The following is a 10,187-nucleotide window of genomic DNA, read 5'->3' as shown; positions in this document are numbered from 1 at the left end:
TAATCCCTATGACCGTGGTTGCTCTCATATGTCCCTCAGTTTTGAGATCTGCTATATACACATTTTTTTCTGACGAAGGCCTACAGATCAGGCACAACAAGTTAGAGATTCGCAAGAGTAGCAATTGTTTAAAATTAAATTTAAAAAGATACATGCACCCCAGTGTTCATTGCAGCACTGTTTGCAATAGCCAGGACATGGAAGCAACCTAAATGTCCATCAACAGAGGAATGGGTAAAGAAGATGTGGTACATATATACAATGGGATATTACTCAGCCACAGAAAGGAACGAAATTGTGTCATTTGCAGAGATATGGATGGACCTAGAGACTGTCATACAGAGTAAGGCAAGTCAGAGAAAACCAATATCATATATTAATACATAAGTGTGGAATCTAGAAAAATGGTACAGATGATCTTATTTGCAAAGCAGAAATAGAGACACAGACGTAGAGAACAAATGTATGGATACCAAGGGGGAAGTGGTGGGTGGAATGAATTGTGAGATTGGGATTGACATATATACACAACTATGTATAAAATAGATAACTAATGAAAACCTACCGTATAGCACAGGGAACTCTACTCAGTGCTCTGTGGTGACCTGAGTGGGAAAGAAATCCAAAAAAGAAGGGATATATGTATATGTACAGCTGATTCACTTTGCTGTACAGCAGAAACTAACACAGCGGTGTAAAGCAACAATACTCCAATAAAAATTAATTTACAAAAACAAAAAAAAGTTAAATTCTCTGGCTCTTTTAAAAATTCTAATCTAACCTTGCCCCACACAACCAAATTTACCTCTTATTGATCCTGAATCGGCATTTCTGCCCCTTTTAGGCAAATTACTTCACTAACATTGACCCAAAAGTACATATCCCAACTACTAACCTTTTTCCGAGCCATCACTCCAGTGGAATTCCCTCCCAAATCCTCTCTTCTTTATCTGGGCAGATTGGAAATTCAGGCTCAAGTGGCAACCCTGAGGAGACAGCAATCATTTGAACATTTAGTTTACAAACTAAATTTATACCTCAGTCAGAAATGTGCAACCCTACCTCCCCCCCCATTTAAGCTTTACAACACCATACAAAATATTCATTATATTTTAGATTTACAAAGGAATAAAATCTGCAGACTGGTTGGAACAGTTGAGAATTCTGCACTCATCTATATCTCTTAGTCCTAGGAAACTGAGTTAAAGCAGAATTGTTCCACAGCTAAGATATTTGCATATACCTTCTTTTCCTTCCTTCCTTTTTCTTTTTTCTTTTCTGTTCTATTTTGTTTTTGTTCCTTCTTAGTCAAGTTCAGTGGTGTTCAAATTTTGGTTGCAAAATTCTCAATTTAAGTGTGGGGTTTTTTTTTAAAGGATGTTCAAGGCCTAGGTAAGTGTAGGTCACACGCTAGTTTTGGGATCCACCCTTAGCAAGATGTACTTCCATAGCCTGAGGCACGTCCGCAGTGAAGAGCAGCCTTTGGAGTCCAGTGTGACCTTGGGCAGGTTTCCTATCTGTTCTCAATCCCATTTGTAAAATGGGGGCGATGAAGGTGGAAATAGTGGGTCCCGGGCTGCTCCACCCTGATCTCTGGCACCCACTCCCTATCTCACTCAGAGGCAGTTAGATTGTCCTCGGCATCATTTCCTCAATCAGCATCATGGTCACCTCCACCAGGTCCTTCACACTCAGGGACTGCGTCCTATGCTGGGTCTCAAAACCCTGTTCTCCACTTTCTCAGGGATAAGGGAGCTCTCAGAGTTTGGGGAGGCAGGGCCCAGCCCCTCTTCTCCCTTAACACTCAGCACGTTTTCTACAGTCTCCCCAGCCGGGCCTTGTTTGCTCACCTCTGGTCTCTCCCAGTCTTGCTCTCTCGTCTGCTTCCTGCTGCCCTGCTAACCTCCTGGCTGCTAACCTCCTGGCTGGACTTGGGCAAGGCCCTTTCTCTGGACGTCAGTTTCCTCTTCTGGACAAAGATGAATGTGGCTGCAACAGGAGTTGTTACTGCTATTACAAATGTATCCTGTGCTTGTTGTGAAACATCAAATCATTCAACAATCAGAATGTCTAACATAAAGTCCCCAGTTACGTTAGTACCCTCGCTCTCATCCCAATCCCTGTGCATAGCAGTGATTACACCATTAGCAGCTGAATGTGCATTCTTCTAGATTTCAGCTATACGCATATAAAATATGTATATATAAATAAAACAGTGTATAATATACATGCACACAGACTCACAGACATTCTTTGGTTCATGATGAGATTGTATTACACACATTTTTCTGCAACTTGCTTTCTTTATTCAACAGTAAATCTTGGAGGTAATTCCATGCTGGTGTACATAGATAGAATTCATTCATTTAATTAATTTATTTATTTGCTTACAGTAAATATTTATTTACTTACAGTTTTATTGACATATAGCACTGTATAAGTTTAAGGTGTACAGCATAAGGACTTGACTTACATATATCATGAAATGATTATTGCAATAAGTTTAGAGAACATCCATCATCTCATATAGATTCAAAATTAAAGGGATAGAGAAAAAATTTTTTTCCTTAACAAGAGCTCATAGGATTTACTCTCCAAACAACTTTCACACAATATATAACATACAGCAGTGTTAATTATATGTATCATGTTGTACATTACATCCTTAGTATTTATTTGTCTTATAATTGGGATTTGTACATTTTGACTGCCTTCATCCAATTCCCCCTCCAACCACCCCCCATGTCTGGTAACCACACATCTGATCTCTTTTTCGATGAGTTTCTGTGATTGGGTTTTTTGAACTATAATTGACCTACAACACTGTATTAGTTCCTGTTACTCAACATAGTGACTTGATATTTCTATACATTTCAAAATGAACACCATGATAAGTCTAGTTGTCATCTGTCACCATGCAAAGATATGACATAATTATTGACTATATTCCCCACACTGTACATTTCATATTGTTGCAGTAAAAACAGAAATGAGACATTTCTTTTCTGATAAACAAGTAAAATAAGGAAACAACGAACAGGCTGGGGAAATAGCATAAACAGGCCTAAAAGAGTTAAGCAATCCTGGTTATTCTTTAGCTGTTATACTAACAAACACTTGTAGCTAGACTTGTCCTTCACAAAGCTGATTACTCTCTGACTCCATATGAATCACCCTTCGCACCTGGCATTTCTTCTCCCCCTATACTCCCTTGTAGCACTCTTCATTTCAGAAAGAAGGTCACTGGCCGATAACTTCAGGGACACCAGACCCCACTGATGAGCCACCTGACACCAGCTCTGGCCATGAATTTGCTGAAGAAAAAAAATGCAAGTCCTTCATTGCTTTGAACCTTATCACCTACCTGCAGACCATGAGCCCCAGGATAGAAACCTCTCTCTATTCCCAGAAAAGGGGGGGCACAGTTCTTGAGGTGCTAGCCTGCTGTTACCCCTTTTGCCAGGCAAAGATTAAAGCCACTTTCCTCATTCCTCCAAAACTCGGTCTCCGTATTTCTTTCTGGCATCGGTGCCCAGAGAGCCAAGACCTTGGGCATCAGTATCTGCCACTCAATTATTCTGCAACTGGAAGTTTGTACCTTTTAATCCCTCTCCTATTTCTTTCCTCCCCCAACCCCCATCCCCTCTGGCAACCACCTCTTTGTTCTCTGTATCTATAATTCTGCTTCTATTTTGCTGTATTTGTTCATTTGTTTTGTTTTTTAGATTCCACATATACGTGAAATCATACAGTATTTGTCTTTTTCTGTCTGACTTCTTTCACTAGGCATAATACCCTCCAGGTGGATCCATGTTGTCACAAATGGCAAGATTTCATTATTTTTATGGCTAAGTAATATTCCACTGTGTGTGTGTGTGTGTGTGTGTGTGTGTGTGTGTGTGTGTATACACACATACATATATATATCTTCTTTATCCATTCATCTATTAATGGACAGTTAGGTTGCTTCTGTATCTTGGCTACTGTAAATAATGCTACAATAAACACAGGGGTGCATGTATCCTTTCTAATTAATGTTTTTGTTTTCTTCAGATAACTGCCCAGGAGTGGAATTGCTGGATCATATGGCAATTCTATTTTTAATCTTTTGAGGAATCTCTATATGGTTTTCCATAGTGGCTACAGATTCAATGCAACCCTTATTAAAATATCAAGAGCATTTTTCACAGAACTAGAAGAAATAACTCTAAAATTTGTATGGAAACACAAAGACCCAGAATAGCCAAAACAATCTTGAGAAAGGAGAACAAAGCTGGAGATATTATGCTCCCTGATTTCAAACTATACTACAAAGCTACAGTAATCAAAACAGCGTGGTACTGGCACAAAAACAAACACACAGATCAAGGGAACTGAATAGAGAGCCCAGAAATGGACATACACAATCTGTCAAAGGAGGCAAGAATATACAATGGAGAAAAGACAGCCTCTTTAAAAAACAGTGTTGGGAAAACTGGACAGCTACATTCAAAAGAATCAAACTAGACTACTCTCTCACACCATGCACAAAAGTAAATTCAATACGGATCACAGACTTAAATGTAAGACTCGATTCTAGAAGAAAACATAGGCAATAAGCTCTGTGACATCAATATTAGTAAATTTTTTTTGGATATGTCTCAGGCAAAAGAAACAAAAATAAACAAATGGGACTATATCAAACTAAAAAGCTTTTGCACAGTGAAGGAAACTATGAACAAAATGAAAAAGCCACCTACGAATTGGGAGTAGATATTTGTAAATGTTAATATCCAAAATATATGAAGAACTCATACAACTCAATAGCAAAAAAACCAAACAAGCTGATTTTAAAATGTGCAGATCTGGATAGACATTTTTCCAAAGAAGACATAGAGATGGTCAACAGACACATGAAAAGATGCTTAACCTCATTAATCATCAGTGAAATGCAAACCAAACCACAATGAGGTATCATCTCCCACTGTCAGAATGGCTATTGTCAAAAAGGGAACAGGGGCTTCCCTGGTGGCGCAGTGGTTGAGAGTCTGCCTGCTAATGCAGGGGACACGGGTTCGAGCCCTGGTCTGGGAGGATCCCACATGCTGCGGAGCAGCTGGGCCCGTGAGCCACAACTACTGAGCCTGCGCGTCTGGAGCCTGCGCTCCGCAACAAGAGAGGCCGCGATAGTGAGAGGCCCGCGCGCTGCGATGAAGAGTGGCCCCCGCTTGCCACAACTAGAGAAAGCCCTCACACAGAAATTAAGACCCAACACAGCCAAAAATAAATTTTAAAAAAAAAGGAACAAATAACAAGCATTGGCAAGGATGTGGAGAAAAGGGAAATTCATTTATTATAACGTTTCCTTAGTATACCATATGTCATCTGTGTGTTTCATTTCCTTAGTATACCATATGTCATCTGTGTGTTTCATTTCCTTAGTATACCATATGTCATCTGTGTGTTTCATTGTCTAAGTGAAACTGTAAAGTCAAAGGGTATACACATATAAAATTGTTGTAGACATTGGCAAATGGCCCTCCACAAAGGCTGTACAAATTTATATTCCCAACAACAGTCAATGAGGCTTACATCATGGAAAGGTAGAGCCGTCAGAAGAAACAAATTTGAGGAGATAGGTCATTTTAGGCCCACTGGAGCCTGACAAGATGATCCTCAGCCCAGAGGACTGGGAGAAGGGCTACCTCCGCCAGGCTGAGGATGGGTATAATAGTGACCTCCCCACAAGATACCCATTAGTTACAAAAGGGAAAGCAGTAATTTTGCGATGGAAAAACCTGGCAGACATCACCTTTACCACATCGTCTTTTCAAAGGTAACAACACCAATAATGAGACAGAGCAGTATCGTAAGTGTCTTCTGATGTGGTGCACTGGAAGAACACAGCATCACTCATACGAGATTCTCAACAAAAATGCAGAAACTCAAACTCTTCATGAAAAAAGTTCAAGTTGAGGGACATTCTACAAAATAATTGGACAATATTCTTCAGAAGTGTCAAGGTTATGAAAGACAAAACTCACTAGCCTGGACTCTTAAAACTGTCCAATTATGAGAGACAAAAAAAGACAGGAGCTGTTCTAGATTAAAGGAGCCTAAAGAGACGTGACAATTGAATCAATGCGGGATCCTGGATTGCATCCTGGGCCAGAAAAAGAACAGTAGTGAGACAATTGGCAACATATGAATAAAGTCTGTAGCTTCTTTAATAGCATTGTATTAATGTTAATTTCCTGACTTTGATAATTCTACTGCAGTTCTTAAGATGTTAATATGTGGGGAAGCTGGTGAAAAATATTCAATAACTCGCTGTATTATTTTTGTAAATCTAAACTTATTTCAAAACAAAAAGTTTTTTTAAAAAAAGAAGAGGGTTGGCATGATTGAGTCATCCTTCAGCCAAAAACCCTGCCAGCACCTCTGCCTACAGCACAAAGGCTGACTCTCCTGAGAGTGGCATTCGAGGCTCTCAATAATCTGGCCAAACATCCCCCCAGATTTATGGCTCCCCACTCTCCTGTAAACCACTCACACCCCACTAATCTCCATGGCACACAGTACCTCTTGCTTAGAAAAACCCTACTCATGTTCAAAGGCCCCCTTCATGGGGCCTTAACTCTGCACTTACTTCAGGAAGCAGAGTCAGCAGCGGCTCTTACTTGGTCAGCAGTTGACTTTCCTGACTCCCTGTGTAATAGGGAACAACAAATCTGACTCCATATTGGATCTGTTTCTTTTTTTTTAACCTTTGTATTCTACCGCTTTTGCTACAAGTTAATCACTAAAGGGATGTGGGCTATACCTTAAAGTATACATAATAGCCCATCTCTGAAAACCCTGCCTCCCATGCCTGAGGGTTAAGCTAAAATACTTTTCTTTAAGCTCACTGGAAACATCCTGACCAAGTCCACCTGTGAATGGCTTCAGGAATGAAGAAATTAACACACCCCCTCGGAAGTCTGGCCAGAACCAGGAAATATATCTCCTTTTTTTACTTTACATCCTCACCTCCCCCTCTTTGTTCCATAAAAGAAACTAGCATCCAAACCTGAGCAAGATGGTTCTCTGGGAAACTAGTCCATGCGGTCTGCTGGCTTTCTGAATAAAGTCACTATTCCTTGCCCCCAACAACTCCTCTCTCGAATTTATTGGGCTGTCCTGTTGCAAGCAGTGTGAGCTTGTACTTGGTAACACCTGGAAACCCTTAACTCCACCTGAGGGCCTCTGCAGGCCTGCGCATTGCTCACACCCTTTCTACCCTCAAGGAACTCCCAACCTGCAGATAAATAAGGTGACGAAACAACAGTGACCAGCTGAGGAAAGCTCCTCAGAGGCAGGCAAGGAAAATCACGTTTTCTGCCATGAGGTAGGAGTTATTGTTACCCCCTCTTTGCAACAATGACCTGGCTGGGGAAACAACATAAACAGGCCTGAAAGAGTTAAGCAATCTTGGTTAGTCTTTAGCTGTTACTACTAACAAACACTTGTAGCTAGACTTGTCCTTCACAATGCTGATTGCTCTCTGACTCCATGTGAATCGCCCTTTGTACCTGGCAATTCTTCTCCCACTACCCTCCGTTGTAGCACTCTTCATTTCAGAAAGAAGGTCAGGGTGATAACTTCAGGGACACCAGACCCGGTTGCTGAGCCACCTGACGCCAGCTTTGGCCATGAATTTGCAGAAGAAAAGAAATGCAAGACCTTAATTACTTTGAGCCTTATCCCCTACCCCAGACCAGGAGCCCCGGGCTATATAACCTTTCCCTATTCCCCAGGGAAGGGGGCACAGTTCTTGAGGCACTAGCCTACTATGTTTCCCTTTTGCCTGGCAAAAGAATAAAGCTACTCTTTTCTACTGTCTCAGTATTTCTATTCCGCATTGGTGGACAGGGAACCAAGATCCTGGCATCAACCACATCTAAAGGACCAGCTCGCCCTCCCTCAGGGGGTGAGCAAGGACACCCATTACTCGTTCTCACTCCCTCCTGCTGCAGCACAAGTCCCAGTAAAGCCTTGCCTGAGTTTCTTGTCTGCACTGTTATCAACTTCTATTGATTAAAGAGTCCAGGAGCCCAGGCCAGTACACAAGGAGTGTTCTCGGTTTATATTTTACCCCAACTCCGGTCTCAAGGAGCAAAATGAGATCATCTCCCTAGAGAACATTGCAGACAAGGTTCTCACAGAACTAGGGGAAATGCCAACTGACTACCTACCCTCCCAAGCCCACAAGGATCCCGGAGTCATAAATGAACACATTCTTGGGAAATGTCTATGGCTTTAACAATGAACTGAGCTGACACTGAGCAATGTGAATCTATGCAAAAATATCTCAAAACTGAGCAGGTGGACCCTGTTAGGCTGTTTTCCTCCCCCTTTAATGTGGATTCATCACACTTCAAAATACACTGGGTGGGAAACTGCTCTTGCCAACCTCTGGGATAACCACAGAACCCTGCTCACACAGTACCAGCCGAGATTAACTGAGAAACAAGCATGTGGTGCTTGGAAAAGCGCCTGACGCAAAGTCGGAATCAATGAATGTCAGCATCAATGAATGTTGGCCTTTGCGACTATAATTATTGATATTATACTTGTTAACATTAGGCCTCTACCCCCATCCCCACTTCACTCCTCCCTGTACCCAGCAGATTTCCCTATCTTCCTACATCTTCCCCTACCTGGGAGAATTTGGGACTGCTTGCCAGAAAGGGGGTAGATTAAAAAAAAAAAACAAAAACCTTCTTAAATCTCATCTTGTTAGGTCCCCCACACCTTCCATCCCCTACAGAGGCATCTACAGCCACACTCCACTGGTTCACTCTCTCTGCCTGTAACTTGTGTGGCCCTGGGCTAGCAGCCCTGCTCCATCTGTGCTGAAAGGGGGTGGCCTGGCCCACGTGGGGCTGAAGGCTTCCTGGAATTGGTTTTATCTGAACCAAGACAAGAAGACAAGGAGGCTTTGTATGGCTCCAACCCTCCCAGCCACTGAGGCCCTTTCAGTGGGTGGTCCCTCTCTCCCGCCTCCAGCCCCAGAGGGATGGCCAGCCCCCTACTTCCTGTTTGCCTTGGCCCCTTGCCTTTGGGTGCAGACTAGGAGAACAAACCCTGCCAGATGCCCTCTGCCCCCATCTTCCCCACAACATGGCCAGGCTGGGAGGCCGTGCACATCCTGCAGCGTTGCCTATGGGGGCACTGGCACCCTGGGAGCAAATCCCCACATTTCTATGTGACCTTAGGCCACCACCTAACTTCTCCAAGCCTCAGACTGTGTGTGTTCACCGTGGATCTTGGTGCTACCTGCCAGGGTGACAGAAGCATTAGAGGAAAGGAAAGCTTGCACATTATGGCACTTCAGCTATGCAGGCAGTTAGGGGTCGTCTCCCCCTAACTGCTTAAGGACTTGCCGCTCTGAGCCCCCAAATACCCGATTTGTCCTCTTCCACCTCCACCTCCACCTCCCTCCAGATTTCCTCACTACCTAGTTACTCACCTGGGGCCTGATAATGCTTAAGGGAGTGAGTTTTAGGGCTTCCCTGGTGGCACAGTGGTTGAGAGTCCACCTGCTGTTGCAGGGGACACGGGTTCGTGACCCGGTCCGGGAAGATCCCACATGCCGCGAAGCGGCTGGGCCCGTGAGCCATGGCCGCTGAGCCTGCGCGTCCGGAGCCTGTGCTCTGCAACGGGAGAGGCCACAACAGTGAGAGGCCTGTGTACCGCAAAAAAAAAAAAAGAGAGAGAGAGTGAGTTTTAGAATCAGATCCACCTGCCTTCCAACCTGGCATCTGCAGCCCTCTGACCTAATCAAACTTATCTGAAAAGGAGATAAAGACACCTTCCTTTTAGGTTTCTTGGGGCAAGGATTAAATGAAATAACATATGGACAGCCTGAGCACAACCTGTTTCAAAGAAGTTTAGCAAATATCAGAGTAATACTAAATAATGATACTTAATAGTCACCAGTCCCAGCTGGCCACCAACTTGCTTTGAGGCCCAGCATATGGCTGGCATATTTCCCTAATTTCCCCTATTTTTAACTTCATTGGTCATTTCTAGAGAACATTGGAAGGAGGACATTAGCAAACTGGGTCCTTATCATCCTGCCCAGAAGTTTTCCTTCATATGTTTGGGCTGGCTTCTGTTGGTATCAGGAAATAAATTGATCGCCAAACACTTATCTTAAATCCAGC

General features: G+C 42.9%; 1 long non-coding RNA gene across 1 annotated transcript; it reads right to left on the bottom strand.

Annotated features, from left to right (window-relative positions):
* Window positions 1-560: 560 nt before the first annotated feature.
* LOC114883440 lies at window positions 561-9,623 on the bottom strand. Its single transcript, XR_003790568.1, has 4 exons — window positions 9,491-9,623; window positions 1,851-1,989; window positions 896-986; window positions 561-605 (listed from the first exon to the last, which is right to left on the bottom strand). It is a non-coding gene; the product is annotated as an uncharacterized LOC114883440 (long non-coding RNA).
* Window positions 9,624-10,187: the final 564 nt, after the last annotated feature.

The sequence above is a fragment of the Monodon monoceros genome, unplaced genomic scaffold (assembly GCF_005190385.1).
Source record: "Monodon monoceros isolate NGI ecotype Baffin Bay Population unplaced genomic scaffold, NGI_Narwhal_1 Super_Scaffold_4, whole genome shotgun sequence".
Taxonomy (NCBI): Eukaryota; Metazoa; Chordata; class Mammalia; order Artiodactyla; family Monodontidae; genus Monodon; species Monodon monoceros.
Note: the sequence above shows the minus strand (reverse complement) of the source record. Positions and strands in the feature narration are given on the sequence as shown.